Source organism: Xenopus tropicalis, chromosome 2 (assembly GCF_000004195.4).
Source record: "Xenopus tropicalis strain Nigerian chromosome 2, UCB_Xtro_10.0, whole genome shotgun sequence".
In the NCBI taxonomy this organism is placed as follows: Eukaryota; Metazoa; Chordata; class Amphibia; order Anura; family Pipidae; genus Xenopus; species Xenopus tropicalis.
In genome coordinates, this window is record NC_030678.2 from 111721387 (window position 1) to 111743063 (window position 21677).

General features: G+C 38.1%; 1 protein-coding gene across 3 annotated transcripts in view; it reads right to left on the bottom strand.

Annotated features, from left to right (window-relative positions):
* The window catches only part of fhl2 (four and a half LIM domains 2), a 46078-nt gene extending 30361 nt beyond the window's left edge, over positions 1-15717 (bottom strand). The window contains exon 1 of one of the 3 annotated variants that reach the window (XM_031895685.1): positions 7727-7795. The gene's annotated coding sequence lies outside the window, so the exon portion shown is untranslated. Of the gene's footprint in view, positions 1-2255; positions 2383-7726; positions 7796-15379 lie in introns of those variants that run through there. The other 2 variants (XM_012956473.3, NM_001126761.1) reach the window with 2 other exon arrangements.
* Positions 15718-21677: the final 5960 nt, after the last annotated feature.

Below are 21677 nucleotides of genomic sequence, written 5' to 3' on the forward strand. Positions count from 1 at the left end.
TGTTACACACCACTATTGATATTGACTAGCATTATCCAAAATAACAAAAATATTTCAAACATCAGTCAATTCAGAAGAATTCTATCTATTTATCTATCTATCTATCTATCTATCTATCATCTATATCTCTGTCTGTTTTTCTGTTTATCAGCTTAAGAGTCTATATCTGGCTCTGTGTCTTTCTATGTGTTCATCAGTCAATCTACATAGTTACCACTGGTCTATCTCTAAATCTCTATGATTTAGTTATCTATTTATTTGTCCATACCATTCATGCCATCTTTGTATCTATCAACTATATCAATCAGGTCTATCAATTCATCCATCTGTCACCAATCTCTCTGTTTGCTTGTCTTTTGTCTTGTCTATCAATCACATATCTGGGTCTATTGATCTCTCTGTCATCTAGCGCTATAGCTATCCAATATGCCACTGTTTCAAATGACACATTAGCTATATAGGTTTAGATAGAAAATAAATTCCACATGCTATAAACGGAAAGCATACAGTGGAGTGCACATTTATATCAGAACAGCTCACAAAAACACCTACACGCAAGAGAATCCACAAAGAAAACAAATATTTGCATCAAAGGGGAAGTATTTTCCATGTGTATTAAAACGTAACCTTTATTGATCCTATTTATGAACAAATGTTATCTTAAAGGGGTTGTTCACCTTAAAATTAACTTTTATTATAATATACAGAGTCATATTCTAAGACAAGTTGTGTCTTAATTTTTTATTATTTGTGGGGGTTTTTTTGTTTATTTAGCTTTTTGTGTAACATGTCTTTAGTTTGGAATTTTAGCATTTGATTGCTGTGGTCTAAATTACCCTAGTAACAAGGCAGTGGTTTGAATGAGAGACTGGAATATAAATAGGAGAGAGCCTGAGTAGAAAGATAAGTAATAAAAAGTAACAATAATAATAATATTGTAGCCTCACAGAGCAATAGTTTTTGCCAGCTGGGGTCAGTGACCCTCATCTGAAAGCTGGAAAGAGTCAGAAGGAGATGGCAAATAATTAAAAAACTATATGAAATAAAAAAAATGAAGAACAATTGAAAAGGTACTAAGAACTGGTCATTCTATAACATACTAAATGTCAACTTGAACATGAATTACCCCTTTTAAATTACAATAAGTATGTTGTATTTACAAAACTCCAAAATGTTATTTGCTAAATATGCAGCTATCCAATAAATCTCTTCTTCAGACAGTGCATGAAAATCCCACAGACTAGGAGCTAGGCAGGGTTCTCCAGGTGAAAAATACCATCAGCTCTTTCCTTACCTAAGTATTACTTCATCAGGATACATATAACAGTAGCTAATCCTCAGCATCCATCTAACCCTTGTGTGATTTCACTAGGTAGCAACCCTGTATCAGTTCCAGTGAGGTCCCTTAGTAAATGCTTTAAACACACAAATTGCGGAGTGAATTAGGAAAATGCTGGGAATCACTAGGGATTACTGGGTTTTAGCTAAAGCTTTTGACAGCTTTCCTTGGCCAATTTAAAATTGTGACTGAGAGCAATAAAGGTACAGTATATTTAAATTCAGATACCATACCAACCTGCTCTTTTCTGAATTGGATGTTTAATTACATTTTTATACACAAAGGCTATGTAAACCCAAAAATAACAGTTTGTTTGAAAAAACGTAAATTCTAAGCAACTTTCCAATATACCGGTATATTGACTTCTGTAACAATGTAGCAGGAGCAAGCTGATTAACAGACCTGGAAAGAAGCATGCAAGTTTGACCTGTTATTTCAAGCAGCAGAGCAGAAAGAAAGTTTTCAATTGAAATTGCATTAACAAATAACTTAAAAAACATGAATCATTCAAAGTTGCTTAGCATTCCATTTTATATCATTAAACAGTATTTTTGTTTTAAGTTCACATTCACTTTAAATCCCAAATTATATCATCAAGTTGTGAGATGTATAAAACAGTGCCAGAGACTGAATATCTCTGCTCTTCTTTATGAATCGCCTGCATAAGTTGGAATAAAGCTACCAGAGGAAATTGCAGTACATTGGGTATCTCGCTTCTGCAACTGTAGGTAAGGCCTGCATAAAATAAATGTCCAGCTTTCTAGCCTTGCATCCCTATCCCTGCTATAGCTACCTGGGTACAGTGTAAGCCCTGCCATAGCATTGCTGCTGTAAGCACGTGCAGACACTGGCAGCCTGGGCACACAGAATGGTACTGCCCACAGCATACAATAAGCAAGGTGAGGAGCCTACTTACAGATCCCAGCAGAAGGGCCGCACATGCAGCTGAAGGGGCGCAGAGTTTGGCCTGCCCAGCTGTGACAGGGTCACTGTACAATCCCAACAGTCTGATCTTAGCTCTGCATCCTGGATTGTATGGAAAGCGGCTGCCTTCACAGCCCAGTGAAACCCCCTTCCTATCATTTTACCATATAAGGAGACAAAAGCATCACGCACTCTCACTCTTACAGGCTCCCTGCATCTGGCATCCAACACTTTCACTCTTTCTCAGGTTGTGGTTTTCTGGATTTTTTTTTAAGCATTCTAAGATAATGTCTGAGTTGGAATTTTTCCTTCTATTGATTCATTTTTTCCCCCATCATGGCACAGCCAACAGCCTGTTTAAATATATACTTTACAGAATGCCAGTTCTAATCCTAGAACACATTTATCCAGGTCAGCGGCCAAGAATAGGTACCTGACACCCTGCCTTGACATAGATAAGAGACCTTTATGGGCTTTCCTAGAATTAACAGGACATTTTAACTTCTCTCAGTGTATTAAACATGCAGAATGGACCAATAAAACTGTGACAAAATGTGTATAATGTCATTTTATTTTTCTTGTTCCCACAGCGATATATATATGGTACTTTGGCTTAGGATATCTAATCTTTGGATTAGTAAGCCAAGATGTTTAAGGTTGTCTGTCATCTGTGATTTTTATATTATTATTATCTGTTATTTATATAGCACCAACACATTTATGCAGTGCTTTAGAGAGATGATACATCATTCAGACCAGTCTCTGCCTCAGTGGAGCTTACAATTTAAGATTCATATCATATTCACACACACTCAGTTTTATCCAGAGCTAATTAACTGCTTGTTAATTCCTGAAGTATTGGTATAAACAATAGTTGTGGGTGCAGGCAAGGTAGGAGGCTGATGCCAGCGGAGGGGCTTATTCTCTATGTGCCTTTTTCCACAGGTCAAAAATCAGCCTCATGTGGCATCAGCCTAAAAATGTATATTATTTTAATATCTGAAAGCAAGAGTGACTTGCTTTGTTGTGGCAAAATATATAATCACTGTGTCTTGTGACATAGGTTTTTAATAATTGTAATTGCAAAGCTTGAGTTTAATAGACTCAGGTTCCAAAAGCTTGCGTTTTTTTTTTTTGCTGATATCTGCTGCGTGTGCCTACACCCTGGCCAACACAATGGTTATGGGCACAGGCAAGTAGGGTAGAATATACAGTATATAATCTCCTTGCAAATAGTTTTCAAGCCAGAATCAAACTCAGGACCCAAGGACTGCCTGCCACTGAACCTCCGTGCTTGGGTGAGGAAGACTTAGGGGCTGATTTACTTACCCACGAACGGGTCGAATGGAGTCCGATTGCGTTTTTTTCGTAATGATCGGTACTTTGCGATTTTTTCGTATGTTTTGCGATTTTTTCGGATTCTTTACGAATTTTTCGGATCCAATACGATTTTTGCGTAAAAACGCGAGTTTTCCTATCCATTACGAAAGTTGCGTAAAAAGTTGCGCATTTTGCGTAGCGTTAAAACTTACGCGAAAAGTTGCGCATTTTTCGTAGCGTTAAGTTTTAACGCTACGAAAAATGCGCAACTTTTCGCGTAAGTTTTAACGCTACGAAAAATGCGCAACTTTTTACGCAACTTTCATAATGGATACGAAAAACTCGCGTTTTTACGCAAAAATCGTATTGGTAACGAAAAATTCGTACAGAATCCGAAAAAATCGCAAAACATACGAAAAAGTCGCAAAATGTTCGTTTTCAAGTCGGAACTTTTCCAATTCGGGTCGGATTCGTGGGTTAGTAAATCAGCCCCTTACTGTACTTAGTTTGCAAGTTATTGCCTAAAAAGCCAAACACGCATTTTGCCACTATTTCATTAGCCATATCTGTGTTATACATGTCACTATATATATATAAAATTTATTTTTCAGACCAGCACACCATTTTAAAATTACAGTGTCTTTATTGTGAGGACATCGCACAAAAATCCAACGTTTCGGTCCTCATTAGGACCTTTCTCAAGGATATATATCACAGAGCTCTGACAGCAAACTGCCTTCAGCAACCCTGTAAATGGTGAGTTCCAGTGATAATCTTCTTGTTATGGAGGTAACCATATGCAATAAACATATATACATTAAATGCATACAGATACTTAACTGAGAATGTCTTTTTATAAAAACTAAAGTAATAAGATATAAACGTGATGCAAAAAAGATTTACACTTATCGGCACATGACAGAACCCTTTTGAACTATGCTAAGGTTTTGCCTTCACAGCTATTTGCACAGACATCTGAAGTGTTACTCAACATTATGCAATCGCCAGTGGATGTCACTGTGACCCAGAGCAGAATGTATTACACTGAGAGGCTAGCTTAGAGCAAAAGGATGGATGGAAGGCAGCCTCCTACACAGAAGTACAGATTGGAATGTCCTGGCATAATAGTGTATATGATAAAACTGCACAGTTACACACACTGTATGTGGAACAGAGCTAAATATTTACATATTTCACTCTGGTCTTCTAAATATGATACAATAATTGTTAATAATGGAACTTCATTTATGCTTTATGTTTGACCCCCTGGGGTACATGCACAAAACAGTCAGTCAAATTCCTAAATTTGTTTAAAGGTTTTTCTTTTATCTATGTACACAGAAATACAATAGTTGGAAGCCTGTGCCATTTAGTCATTGGTACCAAGAGCAATCCTGGCACAGTGTGAGAGCAGTCAAGCAATTAAGATCTGCACATAGCTATTATCATATAATTATATGTTATAATGCATACCCAATTTAAGCAGTCTGTTTCTCTACATGCAACTGTGTGTAGTTGTTTTTTTTTTGGTACGACAGCTTTAATGCATCAGCTAAGCATAGTGAGCAATACAACAAATGTATTTGTTAAATACAAATTAATATAACCTACTCAAACACAGAGCTGCATGTAGAGAGACAGAATGATGAGGTGGGTTATAGTGTTAAAGGAACTTGACTTTTATCTGATAATATTAAGAAAATGTGTTGTTTCCATGAAGATGGAAGCTTTTATTACATTTTTGTTTTAATGATAACTGTACTTCAAAACCAACTGAATGACAAATAGCTATAAAGTGTTTACTGTCATATCTTATAGTCAATGATTTTATGGTTGTAGGATTTAATGTAAAAAAAAATTCAAAACAATCCATTCCGCATCTGCGTTTTTTAAGCTAAAACTATTTTCCACACCTATTTTTAATTTATGATCTGCTGTAGTTGGCAGCTGCTCAAGCTTCCATGCATATGTGTATATAAAGCCACGCTGTATTGGCGGTCTAATGACCTCTACTGACTTAAATTCTCAGCTGCATGTAGAGAAAGTTAGTATAATAGAGAATGATGAGCTGGACTTGGCATTTACCTCTGTGTTTGAGTTCTTTTTGGAACCTGAGGCTATTAAACTCAAGCTTTGCAATTACAATTATTAAAAACCTATGTTACAAGACACAATTATTATATATTTTGCCACAACAAAGCAAGTTACTCTTGCTTTCAGATATTAAAATAATATACATTTTTAGGCTGATGCCACATGAGGGTAATTTTTGACCTGTGGAAAAACGCATGTAGAGAATAAGCCCCTCCACTGGCATCAGCCTCCTACCTTGCCTGCACCTAGAACTATTGTGTTGGCCTGGGTGCAGGCACACAAGGCAGATATCAGCTCTTAAATGTGAACATTTGCGTTTTTTGCTGATATCTGCTGCATGTGCCTACACCCGGGCCAACACAATGGTTCTGGGCACAGGTAAGTAGGAGGCTGATGCCAGCGGAGGGGCTGATTCTCTATCTGCGTTTTTCCACAGGCTGAAAATCAGCCCTGTGCAGCATCAGCCTTAAGCAAACTGCATATATCTGCTTTGCCATGTTTACAAACAACTTATAGAAAGTTCATTGAGCCTATTGAAACAAAGGCTGATTTTCATGAATCTTGCAAATTTCTTTTAGTTGCAAGTTGGATAAATGGTGGCAGCCACTGACATAAAAGAAGCAGAAAAGGAAAAATGTAGTCTCTGTCAAGGTCCAACACATATTTAGAAAAGTAGAGTAGGTTTGCTTATTGTAATGGAACTTGGTCATAAAATTCTACACATTGTAAAAATCTGCCAAAAAGCTGCACCTCCTTAAAAAATTATAACTGATTAAAAAAAACTCTAAAATGTTGGAAATGATACTTAGAAATTTAGGAGGTGCATTTGTAGATAATCCCAGGATGAAATTTTGATTGTAAATTTACTAGTGTGGATTATGATGACAGCACAACACATTTTGGATTATGTTATAAGGGTTCTATTAACCATACCCTTTTTCACCCATTATTTTATAGTTGGTATTTTTTATATACAGTACCTCACCATTACCAACATGGTTGGCAACATGGATGCACTGTTTACAAAAAGCATTTTTAGGGGTGTTAAATTGTCTTTTTAAAAAATTAAAACTGATTAAATTGTCTTTTTAAAAAATTATTTTCCTCACCTTATTAGTGTCAGCTAGGGACACATCCCCTAACTATTGCACCTACCCAATCCCCATTTTGTCACAGCCGAGTTAATCTCCTCTCCCCTTGTAACCATAAACATACAGAAACCATATCCCTTTTACTCTCCTTCCCAAAACCACCATTCTCTCCTTTTGGAACAACAAGTTTACCTCTGTCCATGATCTTTTTATCTGTCCATGATCTTTTTATTGCCAATTCCTTTGATTTGCTTGAGCTGAAACATGGTGTTCTTCTTCAAATACCACCTCAGCTGCTATGCTATCCTATGGGGCTGCACCTCAGTCATACGCCCAGAGCAGGGCACAGTGTAGGAGGTGGTGAAGGATTCCCTCTCTCCCCACTGCACATTTATAGCTTTTCCATCATCTCCATCATTATTATTTCCTTCCTTTGAAGTTCACTAAATTTATCTCTTCTCTATTGTATTGTGTTGCATTGCTGCCATTTACAGAGCCCCTGGTCTACAATCTCACTTTTTGACAACTTTGCTGCTTGGCTTTAATATTTCCTTTCCCCTGACACCCCTCTATTCTTCTTAGTGACTTAAATATTAATAATCCTAATGTCCCTGCTTTCTCTTAGCTCTTTTTACTAATATCCCACTCTGTGTTCATTAACCACATCCCCACTCCCCTGTCATAAACATAGTGACCTTACACTTCTCTTGTTTTGTCTCTCTTTACTGTAACATCTTCACCAGGTCCTGATAACACAGTTATCACTGCCCTTATTGAGGACAAGGACATGGCCCACAAGACACAAACAACAGGCATACATCTCTAACCAGAGCTTTCAAAATTCATCAGATATTTTCGAGCACCACTGGTGCAAAGCCTGGTCAGAATGTATTATTTAATGGAGAAGTAAAGGCATGTTCCAAAATTTTAAACATCCCTAGTGATAATATTTGCTCACCTGGTACCCCGTTTCTCTTGTAATGCAGGAGTGCCACACCACCATCCTCTTCTGCTAATACATTCTGGTCTGGATATAGTACAGTGAAAAGACAAACTTAGAAGTAAAAAGACAGCTTGTTCACTGGTCTGGGGCTAAAGAGAAGAACTAGAAAGTGGAAGAAGATCACAACATGGTGCTCTTATAGAGAAACCCCAGACCGGGGCAGTTTTTGCAAACAGGAGCAGTGGCTTAGTGAATCAGGCAAGCAATTTTCCTCACATCTTACTATGTGGGTAGCAAGATGTGCCAGCACCACCACTGCTCACAGCAATTTTTGATCAGCACCTTCCAGATAATAAGCTTGATTTTGAGTGCAAATCACACAATGACCACATCTATCCGATCATCCAGTATGCTTGAAATAGACAGCACCACAAAAGCACGGCTGTTTGCAGTCTTGGAATACAGCATAAGAGCTGCACATCCCTATAAATAGTGCACTGGCTGAATTTGTCGACACTGCATACAGAGAGGGTAGGTGGGTGGCCCATGGTGGGCCCTATAGCTTACACATCATTCAAAATACAGGCTAAGGAGAACCAGTTCAGGGATGCCCTGTGTGCAACAGCACTTGAGCCTGATTAGGCGCAGGTTGCAGAGGCCAGGCAAGGGGCAAAGACACACGGAGCTATTTAGTAGCAGCTACTTGTCATGGCTACTAAACTCCAGAAAATACCCTGAGATAGACAATACTGAGAATTGCCTCAGCTAAAACACGTAGAGACAGGTGTCAGCAAATGATCAGCATTGTCTGTTTTTGCAGCCACAAGTAGCTCCATGTGACTTCACCCTATATCAGTGCTTGAAATGAGATGCCACAGTGATTCTAGAGAAAAAAGGTTTCTTTATGAAAAATGGAATTTGGTGACTGAACATCAAAGGAAACAAGTTACATTTTTTGTACTTGCATATCTTGTAGTCATTGCAGAGTATTAACATGTGTGACAAATGGGTATGCCCCAGAACTTTGAAACCTACTTCACAAATCAACATGCAGGAGATTATTTCCTGCTTACAACTGCCACATTGTGCTGGTATTCAGCACTGGACTAAGCAGCAAGGGTTGCCAAGGCAGAGCTCCACCACCCATCAAACTTTACCCCCGTGAGGTAATGGGCAGGGACTTTATGTGTGAAAAACTCAAAACACCCACTGCTCCCTCTCTTACAGAAGGACCCAAGGGGGTAGGCAGACAGAGCAGGTACATGCCTAGCTTTCCCTTTCCCCTACCAATGTGCCCTAGGCACGTACCTCTTCTGCCTACCACTAGTTATGGTTACCCTGCTGGTATCTTGTTTTGTAGATGGAGACTAAAATAGATCAAAAGCAGAAGGAAAAAAATACTGAATGTGCACATTTTATAGTTCTCACAATTAATATTTCTCACAATTTACATAGTTACATAGTTACATAGTTACATAGGGTTGAAAAAAGACCAGTGTCCATCAAGTTCAACCCATCCAAGTAAAACCAGCACACCTAACCCACACCTACCAATCTATACACTCACATATATAAACTATAAATACAACCACTAGTACTAACTGTAGATATTAGTATCACAATAGCCTTGGATATTCTGATTGATCAAGAACTCATCCAGGCCCCTCTTAAAGGCATTAACAGAATCGGCCATTACCACATCTCTAGGAAGGGCATTCCACAACCTCACTGCCCTCACCGTGAAAAACCACCTACACTGCTTCAAATGGAAGCTCCTTTCCTCTAATCTAAAGGGGTGACCTCTGGTGCGTTGATTGTTTTTATGGGAAAAAAGAACATCCCCCATCTGCCTATAATCCCCTCTAATGTACTTGTACAGAGTAATCATGTCCCCTCGCAAGCGCCTCTTTTCCAGAGAAAACAACCCCAACCTCGACAGTCTCACCTCATAGTTTAAATCTTCCATCCCCTTAACCAGTTTAGTTGCACGTCTCTGCACTTTCTCCAGCTCATTAATATCCTTCTTAAGGACTGGAGCCCAAAACTGCACTGCATACTCAAGATGAGGCCTTACCAGGGACCTATAAAGGGGCAAAATTATGTTCTCATCCCTTGAGTCAATGCCCTTTTTTATACAAGACAGCACTTTATTTGCTTTAGTAGCCACAGAATGACACTGCCTGGCATTAGACAACTTGTTATCAACAAAAACCCCTAGATCCTTCTCCATTAAGGATACCCCCAACACACTACCATTCAGTAGATAGTTTGCGTTTATATTATTTCTACCAAAATGCATAACTTTGCACTTATCAACATTGAACCTCATTTTCCAGTTTGCTGCCCAGTTATCTAATTTTGTCAAATCGCTCTGCAAAGCGGCAGCATCCTGCATGGAACTTATAGTTTTGCACAATTTAGTGTCATCAGCAAAAATAGAAACAGTACTCTCTATGCCCACCTCCAGGTCATTAATAAACAAGTTAAAAAGCAAAGGACCAAGGACTGACCCCTGCGGTACTCCACTAACCACACTGGTCCAATTAGAAAATGTTCCATTTACCAACACTCTTTGTACTCTATCCTTCAGCCAGTTCTCTATCCAATTACAAATATTATGTTCTAGGCCAATATTCCTTAATTTGATCATTAACCTTCTGTGAGGTACTGTATCAAACGCTTTAGCAAAGTCCAAGTAGATGACATCAACTGCCATTCCAGCATCAAGGTTCCTGCTCACCTCCTCATAAAAGGCAACTAAATTAGTCTGGCAAGATCTGTTACGCATAAAACCATGCTGGCACAAACTAATAGTATTGTGAACTGCAATGGATTCAAGTACCCTATCCCTTATTACCCCTTCCAAAAGTTTTCCTACTACTGATGTCAGACTAACAGGCCTATAGTTTTCAGGCTGAGAACGGGATCCCTTTTTAAATAACGGCACCACATTAGCAATCCGCCAGTCTCTTGGCACCATGTCAGACCTCAATGAATCCTGAAAAATTAAGTGAAGAGGTTTGGCAATCACAGCGCTCAGCTCATTTATTACCCTGGGATGAATCCCATCCGGCCCTGGACCTTTGTTTACCTTTACATGTTCAAGTCTCTTTTGAATTTCCAAACATTGTATACTCTTTGTTTAAATTTGTGAACATATCCAGGGTCAAACTGGGGAGTGCAGTGCCCACCAGGGCTGCCACCCTAGGGGCCCCCCACACACCCCCCAGGAGCCATCGCCACCCGCAACCCCTCCTACAAGCTGAATTAACAATTATGTTTTTATCGTTATGATGCAAACTACTGGTCAGGGTGCAATCCTCTAATAATTCTTTTCATATGTAATATCATTCTGTAACAAGAAGCAACCGCAGTAGCAGGTAAAACAGGATGTATATATGAAGAGAGGGGAGAAATCTAGCCTATTGTGGTGCAACATGGCTTGCAATGTCAAATGTGCTTTAGGAAATGACATGTGTTATACTGTGCTGGGCAATACTTAATACTCCCTGCAGTTTTTCAAGGTTCCAAACACCAGGTTAAGGAATTGGCAGAAGGTCAGATTCTCAGTGACTCTTTATCTTGGTTAAGTGAGTACATTTTACAAATATATAAAATCAAGAAGTATGTGTGTTAAAAGTGAATTATTTAAAACATACGGAAAATCACCCTGTAAAAAAGCATTGGAAAAATGCTTCTTTCTATAACTTAATTTTAGTGACAGGCTCACAGCACATAATTTTGATTTCATTTCTTTCTCCTAAGCCTGGAATCTGTTACTTTGTACTTTGCCAGGAAGAAAAGGTATTAAAATTCTCCAGAAATAATCTATAAATGATTTAATGATAGCATGTAACTGTTTGCATGCAGGCCCCTTGAGCCACCAGTAAGTTCAAACAAATGGTAAACCCAGATGCACACACAGCAAAAGCAATTTCATCAGAAGCCAGCTAATCTACCAGTAGGGTTTAGGCTGTGACAGGAAACCCAAACACCCAGACAATAAATTGAATTTCTTGTGTTTTTACAGAAAAAAACACTCAAATATCAATGTAGTATTTTGCTTTTATATGTTGAAGCAGCTGTATAGTTTTCTTGTATAAATTACATTTTCTGAAAAACATTTTTTTGTAATCGAAACATAATTACATATTTTATTTTGTTTCTTAATTTTTTTCAGAGTAACTAATGCAGAGGGGTCCACATAACTGGAGTTAGAATGAGAGGTAGGATAGAAATGCTTAACATTAGGGCTCATTTATGTCCACAAGCGCAGTTGCAGTCTCCACAATTTACCCGCAGTAAGTTGTGTGTAAACTACTTTCATTAAAGGTATTTGCTACAAAATGTGCTCTTTTCTCTTCAATATAGTTGTGCCCTGCACAACTCAGTGGTTCCTCTGCCAGTTACTGAGTGTAGAGACCAGCTCAAAATATACTGTGTATATAAAATATAAATGTCACAATATCAGTATAGTAATTATTTCAAATTCACATATGGCAGTCCAGAAACCAGTACATCCTGCATCAGAATTTTTTTACAGTAAAGCTGATGAGATCCACTGTTGTCACAATTGCACTAATATGTGCATAGGTTAATGCCTGTGTTTCCTGAACCAAATATTTTTAGAGCAGCGGTGGTATCCAGGGCTAGAACTAAAGGTATGAAGAAGAGGCACCTGCCTAGGGTGCAACAGTGAGGGGGTGCTAGGCAGGTACCTCAGTTGCCAACCCCTAGTCTGGCATCTCTTACCCCCACTGCTGATTTCCTGGCCGCACCCCCCTCTTTGCACCGTCTGCTTTAGTGCTGCACTCCCCTCTCAATGTGCGCATTCATGTGTGCATTCGTGCACACGGGGGAAAAACAGGGAAGCAGCCCGCCTCTAGTGGTATTAATTCTAGTACATATTGTTATTAATGCCATTCTGCTAAATTTGCTTGCCACAAGTTGTTAGTGTCTACAGACCTGTTACAACCTGTTAGTGAAACCATGGAGCTACATGAAGCATTCATAAATGTAAGCTCACGTATAAGTGCAAGTAACTTTAATGAATGGCACCAATATGTCCTTAATTTTGCATTGATTGTAATGCTTTGCACTTGTGCTTGTAGATAAAGTTTTTAACCCAGACAAAAGGAATAATAAATCAATTGCAACAGTTTTGTTATAATACTGTAGATATATTTTGTACATTTCAAGGTAAATTTTGACCACATTTTTCTGTAAATTAGAAAAAAATCAAATGATTTATTTAGCCATCAGAGTTTGAAAATGAATGAATTTGCCTTTTACTGCATCCAAATATATTGCAAAGACAAGTTCAGTTTGGGTCACAGGTTTCCAGGTGTTTGAAGAGTCTGAGAATGACAATTGGATCATACTGGGTTGCGGTTTATCTGTGTAGCTAAGCTCATAGAATTCTGTCTGTTTTGTGAGAAGGGTTTCGTACCCCAGTGTAGATCTGACAATGCTGCTTAGCTTGATAATTGCACAACCTAATGTGCGGCTGCTCAGTAGTGTTAAGGCAGCACTTAGCTCTTCCCATCTTAATTACAATCACAAACTCCAAAAAGCAAATTCCCATACCTTCCGTTAGCTGGTCGTTATACTTGTCAATGGCAACATAATCTCTAAAGCATTCTGACAGGCTCGTTAAAGACAAGTTTTATTTCTGTCTTCCAAATCAGTGCCCTGCTCTGTATCTCTGCACACCTTATTGCTAATCCTGTGATGTGACACTGATTTCCCTTTCATCTGGGTACCCTGTCTTTATTTTATCTGTCACGCCAAGGAGCAATAGAGAAAATCCAATGTATTGCACCAAATGTTATTGTCAGATTTCATTTCCACAACAATTTGGGTATTTGAGTATTCCTACGGTCTTTGCCATGGTCACAGTTTCTATACTTAAGATTCCAGTACTCAAAAGGTCTGGTGCTTGTTATGATTCTCTTTATGGAGACGTATAAGCTGAGCATTTCATGGCTTAGTTGCCAGAATGGTATGTACTGTATGGTGCCCTGCTTCTATCTTTCCATTTACTCTTCATGTATCTTTATAACAAGGCATTAAATTAAAATCCAAACACCTTTAACATGCAAATATTTCCCAACAGAAATGTTTTGTTTTTTAAAACTTTTTTTTACATTTATTATAAGAATGTTTGACTGTTTTAAATATATTTTTAATTTTTCCCAAAGCAGATCCCATACTGTGGTTAATGATTCAGACAGCTGTTAAAGAGGTTGTTCACCCTTAAATTAACTTTTAGTATGATGTAGATATTTTGAAATTTTTTGTGCTTTTTGGGTTATTTAAGAGAGACACGGAATAGAAAGCAAAGGAATAAAAAGCATCAATAACAATAAAATAGCTCCACAGAGCAATAGTTTTTTGGCTGCCAGTGTCAGTGACCCCCATTTTAAAGCTGGAAAGAGGCAGAAGAGGCAAATAATTCAAAAGCTGTACAAAATAAAAATGAAAGGCCAGTTGAATAAGAATAGGACATTCTATAACACAATAAAGGATAAAATAAAGTTGAACTACCCCTTTAAAAAATTGGTTTGCTGCTCTCTGCATGCAGCTTATGATTCTTTGAACAGCGACGTGAATGAATGAATCGAATGTACTTTTGATTTTAGCTCTCATTATTTTGCTGCCGAAATCAGCTGCCTTCCCTCCAATAATCCAGTGTCTTGCATGCACTTGTTCCTGCTTTCCAAATTACGGCAAGGCCATCTCCCATAGACTCCATTTTAATCCTATAATTCACATTTTTAAAAATGATTTCCTTTTTCTCTGTAATAATAAAACAGTAGCTTGTACTTGATCTCAACTAAGTTATAATCAATCCTTATTGGAGGCAAAACAATCCTATTGGGTTTAATTACTGTTTAAATAATGTGTTTAGCAGACTTTAGGTAGGAGATCCGAAATACGGAAAGACCCCTTATCCGGAAAACCCCAGGTCCAAAGCATCCTGGATAATGGGTCCCATACCTGTACTGACATGTTCCTATAACAGATAGTAATGTGTCACTATTTCTTATTACCATATAAAGCAAGGTCTGCTTCTTAGTTGCACCTAGTCCAGCACGCCGAGCATTCAGCACGCCGAGCATTCAGCATAAGAGATCAATAATATTATTATCATAAACTGTTGTGCTTCCTTTCCAAAAAGTACAGTCAAAAGAAATCATTGCATTTGAATTCATACAGTGGTTTGTGTAGATACATATTCTAGGTCTCTAGAAAGTTTTAATTCTATTTGGCCATCAGGCTTTGTGTACTAAAGGAGAATAAGGCAGACAGTTCCACTTCATCCAGAGTATCCTGTTTATAGTTTGTGCCTCTGCAAGGATAAACTGCACTGCAGTGCTATTAACAAAATTGTAAGTGCCTTTTTATTAGAGTAACCTCCAACCTGTGGCTCTCCAGCTATTGCTGAACTACAAGTTACAACATAACACAATACCATCTTGCTTTGGTGGCGTGAGTGCAATTTAAGCACCTAGAGTTCTGGACCCTGTTGCACACACATTTTCAAAATTAGTGAAATAAAATAACTGATTTTTTATCCTCAGTAGGCATTTTAAAGTACATGAGAGTTTTAATGCATTATACTATATTATGTCTCTAGCTGCTGTGCAAAGTAAAAACAACCCTTACCTGCGGTTAAAGTGTGCCAGGTCTGCCCTCCAGTCAGAGAATGAAATGGCTGGGACAAGTCCTTTGGAGTTTTGATACTCACTGAATTATTTAAACAATGAGTGTGATAATTAGGAAGATGGACATTCTTCTGCTTGCTGTGCTATTAATACCATATCTCTAATAAAACAGCTCTTCCCTGCAGATAAGCATAGTGGCACCTCATAGCAAGCAGCCTTTTAAGGCGTTAGTTAGTGACAGACATGTATTTGTGGATGGTTTTTATTCATAGCTCTCCAGTCTTTTAAGTGAGAACAAAACTGGTCAACCTGCATCCCACACAGGCAGCTATAAATTATCCTCTAAAGTGGCCCTGCAACTACAAACTACTCTAAGCAGGCAGCAATTATAGGGAGCAGCAGGGGTTTCACATCTGGTTTTGTAAATTAGGAATAATTAGGAATAAATCTTTATTTATAAAGTGCTATTTGTGTATGCAGTGTTACGCTTTTTTATAGTACATTATCAGGACAGTCAGAAGTGAGCCAACAAGGAAACAGTGACACAGGAGGAAGGTGGTTCCAGGCCTAGAAAGTTTACAATTTATGTGGCTGAGTAACTTACAGACAAAGCATGGAGAGTAATAAGTACAGCCATTACTCTGAATGAGTGAGCTCTGAATCACACCTGGCACCAGATACTATGCTAGGGCTCCAACAGGCAGGATTTGATTTTAGTTCTGAAGAGCTTGTGAGCTGGGGCACTCACTCATTTGTGTATGTGACTGTCCCAACATGGTCGCCTGTGCTGGGCGCTCCCTTCTACTGCAGCGTGGGCACTCTGCGCTTCCAGACAACTGTAGACACCTGCCTTGTTCCCAGCACCTTAATAACCAGAGAGTGTTGTATTATGGAAAATTTGTACTGTTTAACTAGCTTTTAATGAGTATAATATGTAACTCAAATTCCAAATTGTTTTTTTTTCTCAGGCTTTTAATATAATGCATTTTTTTCTCAGCCTTTTAATATAATGCATTTGCTAACATGTAATATTCAAATAGGCTACTAGTTACATGCTAAAGGAAGCAGGACCTTGGTAGGAGCACGTCTGTTATAGCACATTTTCTATCTTAAAATATCCCTTTAACTAGTAGGAGTAATCAGAACACTGACACTAATCTTCACTGCTGGATGTGCATGCACCCTACTGGTTCTGCTAAGGATCAGGATAGTACCGACTGTATCAATATGCATTGCTTAGTGGATTTCTATGAATTCTAATACAGTATCTTGGTCATTTTTTTTATCCCCCTGTATTACTCTGTTCATGATTTCAAGGATTTATATGATTTATAGTAGGTCTTTGTAAATAATGTCCCAGGTCTTTAATAAACCTCATGAAATATGACAGACATCACTGAGCCTTCAGGAGAAGGAAAGTCTCAAATGAAAACAGAGACTAATCTGCTTATTAAGCTAGTGTGTGCTCTGTCTCACGCAGCCCCAGTGATATTATCTCCGGAATATTAATAACTCTTGGAACATGTGAAACCTTTTCCAGTTGCTTTGGGAATGTAATTGTCTTTAATTACTCTGGCAGTGTCAACACACACACTAAAAAGTCTAAGCGAATGTGGTGGTCACTGTAGGCATTATGATATGTTCCCAGTATGAATTATTCATTCATTGCTGTTGTTGTACTGGACCCCTAACAATGAACTGATGACTGATTGCTGTGGGTTACAGGAACCTATCAAACATTGCAAATGTTTTTGCATTAACCCCAAACGGTTAGGGCTCCTTCATATCAATGTTTTTGTTTGTTTACACAGATGATGTCAAAAACTAATTGGGAACGTATGCAATCTTCTGAAAATATCATACATACAGCTAAATACTGTACTGAATAGGTTCCAGTTGTTCCGAAATCTCTTACATACATGAATTGGACAACATAGCTTTTACAAAATGAAATGTAGAGTGAAAATTAAAAAATGCATAAAATTATGTTGCTCACATCAAATATTGGGACCAACAAACGTGGCAAGTAAAACATTTGTGTAAATAAGGCCCTGAAGAAAATAAAGGCTAAAATGCAACCTGAAATTCACAATTCATTTTCTTTGCATCTGCCAAATGATCCTCAGTGCTGGGCCAAACCGACCAGGCATCCTAGGCAACCTGATCGGCTTGGCCCGCCCCAACCAGTCCTGCCCCCCACTGTAAAAATGAGCGCACAATCCACGTGAACAGGGTGCTGGGTTTGCCGGGCTGCTGCAGAGGGGGGAAAGTGCCCGGAATACTTGCCTGGCGCCCCTCCACTGTTGCGCCCTAGGCCTCTTCTGCCTACCCCTAGTTCCGGCCCTGAGAATCCTGCTTGGAAGTTAGTAGGGATAGAAAAATATATTCTCTAAATGCAATTGTCAAGTAAACTGGAACTGGAAAGAAATTAGTTCCTTTAAAGATTTATTTGGTAAAAGATTGTGTTGCACTATAGATACTTGCTGGTACCTTTTTGCATTGTTACACATGACTACTAGGATTTCCACTTGGCTGGTATTTTACTAGCCTAGCCAGTAAAATACTAGTCAAGACTGGGGTTGATATTATAAATTTAATGGCAATGTACTTGTAAATGTAAATTTGTAATTGCTAGTAGCTCTGCCCCCCTCCTGACATAGATCCACACCAAAACCCTCTCTCTGCTCCCCCAAACCCTGCCTACTCACCTAATCTGAAGCATGGCAGTCCCTTTTTGGCACAGACAATCCCCAAAACATCACAACTGAAACATCTTGAATCCACCCCAAAACATCATGGTTCCACCACCTCTCTTTTTGGTTGCTATGGTTTACCTTATCTCTTGGTTACCTCTAGGGATGCACAGAATCAAGGATTCAGTTTGGAATTTGGCCAAAAATTTGGCTTTATTGCCAGGATTCGGATTCAGCCGAATCCACACTCCTGGCTGAACCGAATCCTAAAATTCACGAGACTTTTTGTCACGTAAACATGGAAGTTGAAAATTTTTCACCACGATTTAACCCTTCCAAACCCTAATTAGCATATGCTAATAGGGATTCGGATTTGGTTTTGTATTCACCCAAAGATTTAGTAAATATGCCTCAAAAGGGCCATTTACTAAGCATCAGATTTTTTTCCCAATTCAAATTTCTTTTGCTTCAAAACGTTGGAGGTTTTGCATTTTTGACTCAACAAAATTCGAAAAAGTCATAGTTTTCATATGACAAGTTAAAAAAAATTGGAATTTGTGTGACTTTTCCCCACACATGCTCATTTCAGATTTTTTTAGAATTTAAAATAAAATAAATGAGAAATGTTAGAGTTTTAGTAAATTTGCCCCTTAGGTGCAAGTTTCTGCAACTGTTTCATAATGGTATAAATAATAATAACATAATTATTAGGAGGAGGAGTTATAAGGAGAAGTTTTGCAGTTTTAGTTTCAGTGCCCAGCAGTTTTTTTGCCCTTGTAGCCAGCTTTGGAAAATAGCCAGGGAGAAGTGGGGGCTTCTTAGAAAAGGCTGGTGAAACTATTTTTAATATGGTATTCATTACAGCAAAGATCCTTATGCAATCTGACTGAATTAAACTATTAAATGTACCTTGATCATAGCAGTAAAGTGATCCAATTTCTATCATGGATAGCTGCCTATCCAGTAGCTGCCTTGAAAGGTTGTGGAATAACAATAATCCTTGATATTGTGATTTGGTCACATGGCTCTCCTCTAAATAACTGTCTGTGACCACTGAAACCAGTATCTACATTTCTGCATTTCAGTTTAGTGCCAGAACCTAGTTCGCTAGATAACAAAATAACAAATGCAATAACATTTACATCCATGCTGCAGAAACCATCCATGTTGCTACAATACCAAACAGGCCTCCCCCAAAATATCTCAACACATGTTGAATCAGTTATGTTCAATTAAAATGAATGATTTGCTGCCAGTCAATGTGCTATACATATTTGTCTGGAAATGCTCATCATAGAAGTATAGATTATTTAGTAAGGCAAACAAAAATCCAGCTTTCCAAAGAAGCACATTAGTTTTTCAGATGGAACTGAATTTATAAAAGCATTTGGCTTGCATAACAGGCCGTCCTTCTTTATATAGAACTCTTCCCCAGGTTTCTACTCACCTATTAACTAGGTCTCAGCTCCAGTCATATCACAGTGTTTCCAGGAAGCACCAGAAAAGCATATCTGTATTCAGTTTAACTTTGAAACTGGATGCCCTTAATTATAGCCAAATTATCTACATTCATAAGAAAAATATGTTGTACAACCTTTGCAGTGAGTCTTCTGGCAACCAGCTACATTCACTTAGATCCTCATTCTTTATTGACTTAACAGTCCTAAATCTCTGTTCTTACAAGACCTGTAGGCACCACCTCATATGAGGAAAGAGTCCACAAGTTTCATGCTCCAACTGAAATATGTAGTAACTAATATGAAACAGCTTAGCTTGATTTAAAATCCCTCTCTGGCTGCTCATTCTACAGAGTATGGGATATACAGTATCTAAAATCTTTTGGGTTGGACCCTCGCAGTATTCGGATAAAGTGCACTTCTGCTGAGAAACATTACGTGGTTCTAGTGGTTCTGGAGCAAACAAACATAGTTTCATATAACATTTCCACAACAAAACTTCAGCACAAATAATGTCCCCAAACACAATACACTGTCACTATTGGTGTACCCCCTCAGGCTCACTCTTCAGATTCTTGAAATTATAGAGTAGGTGATACCTTCTATTGAATAACTAAGTAGATTTAAAATGCAAACTTTCAGGAATACTTATGTCCTGAGACCTATATAGGTCTCTGCATCATACCTGAAGGAGGGACCTAAGTAGTCCCAAAAGCTTGCATTTTTTAATCCACTTAATCAGTAAAAGGTATCACCATATTTTCTGGTTTTATTCTATGGCTAACTTGGTACAACACTCTTCAGATTATCTCAAAGATACCTTTACTGTCATTCTCTTTCTTAGACACTTTAGTGGAATTGTTACACTTAACCCCTATCAGGATCCACTTAAGGTGTTGACACTGGTGTATTGACCCCACTAACATTCTTGTTCGACCTACATTAAAAGAAATTGACTAGAGCTCTTTTCTAGTCTTTTACACTGCTGTGGGTGTTATGTGGCCCTGTCTGCCACACAGGGCTGCATTTAGAACCTAGGATCCTTACCACCAGTATTGCTACATTAAACTATTTCAGCACCTCAGGGAAAAAAACTTTCCTGCAGGTAAATTTTTTACCCTCCCATAACTTTATGGGGGAATAAACCATACACTAACTAAGGCCATCATTTTATCCCACTCTTTCTTACATCTATGCTACAAAAATTGTCTTCTGCTGTTTAAGAAAATAAACTGTGCTTGACTGCAGATTGGCAGCAATGACAGTTCATGCCTAAAGCCTTAATCACTAAGCATCAACAAACCACTATACCCACTTTAAGTGCTTTAGCTCAGAAGTGTGTTAATTGTGAGAGCACTCACAGCAACACTGACGTCTTTGCAGACATTCTGATAAGAGCCACTCCACTATTTATAGATACATTATGTTTGAGTGTTGAGAATAATCCCTTTTTAGGATGGAAACCAATCCGTAGAGCACCTTGCATAGAAATGGCTTATCTTGCAGTGCACTTAATAATAGCCATAGTTAAATATATTTAATATAAAATGTCATTTTTATATTAAATATGATTATAAATATAGCAAACAAGAGAAGGTGCATATAAACTATCTGAACTGCCAAAAATAAATATAAATGTATTTTATAAAACATACTGTGTAATGAGTAAATGAACCCTTTTATTACCCATTCAGGATAAGTTTTCTGGCCAACTTGATTAAGGGATAAAGGCTCATTTGAGAACCCCGCATTTCATTAATTACCAATGCAGGTTTAATTGATGTCCCTGGTCCCTTACTCCTAATCCCTTCTCACTTACACTGCAGATTCCAGTTAATAAAAATGTCTATTATCATTTATTTGCATAATGCGCACGAACCCCTATTGGTAAAGTGGTCATTTTTAAACTTACCACCAACCCCTTCATCAGGTAGGGGAGACCTAAGGACCTGAACTTTTTAATAGAGAGCTCCAGGAGATTAGGAAAAACAGAAGTAAACAATAATAAGGGAGATTTTTTTCATTTACACTTGTAAATGCTGAATATGTCATCATAGATCAATTTTATCACCATTATTACCTGTAGAAAAGCCATTTATTAAGCCTGATTTATTTAAACACAAATAGAATTGAACTGGTCTGATTAGAC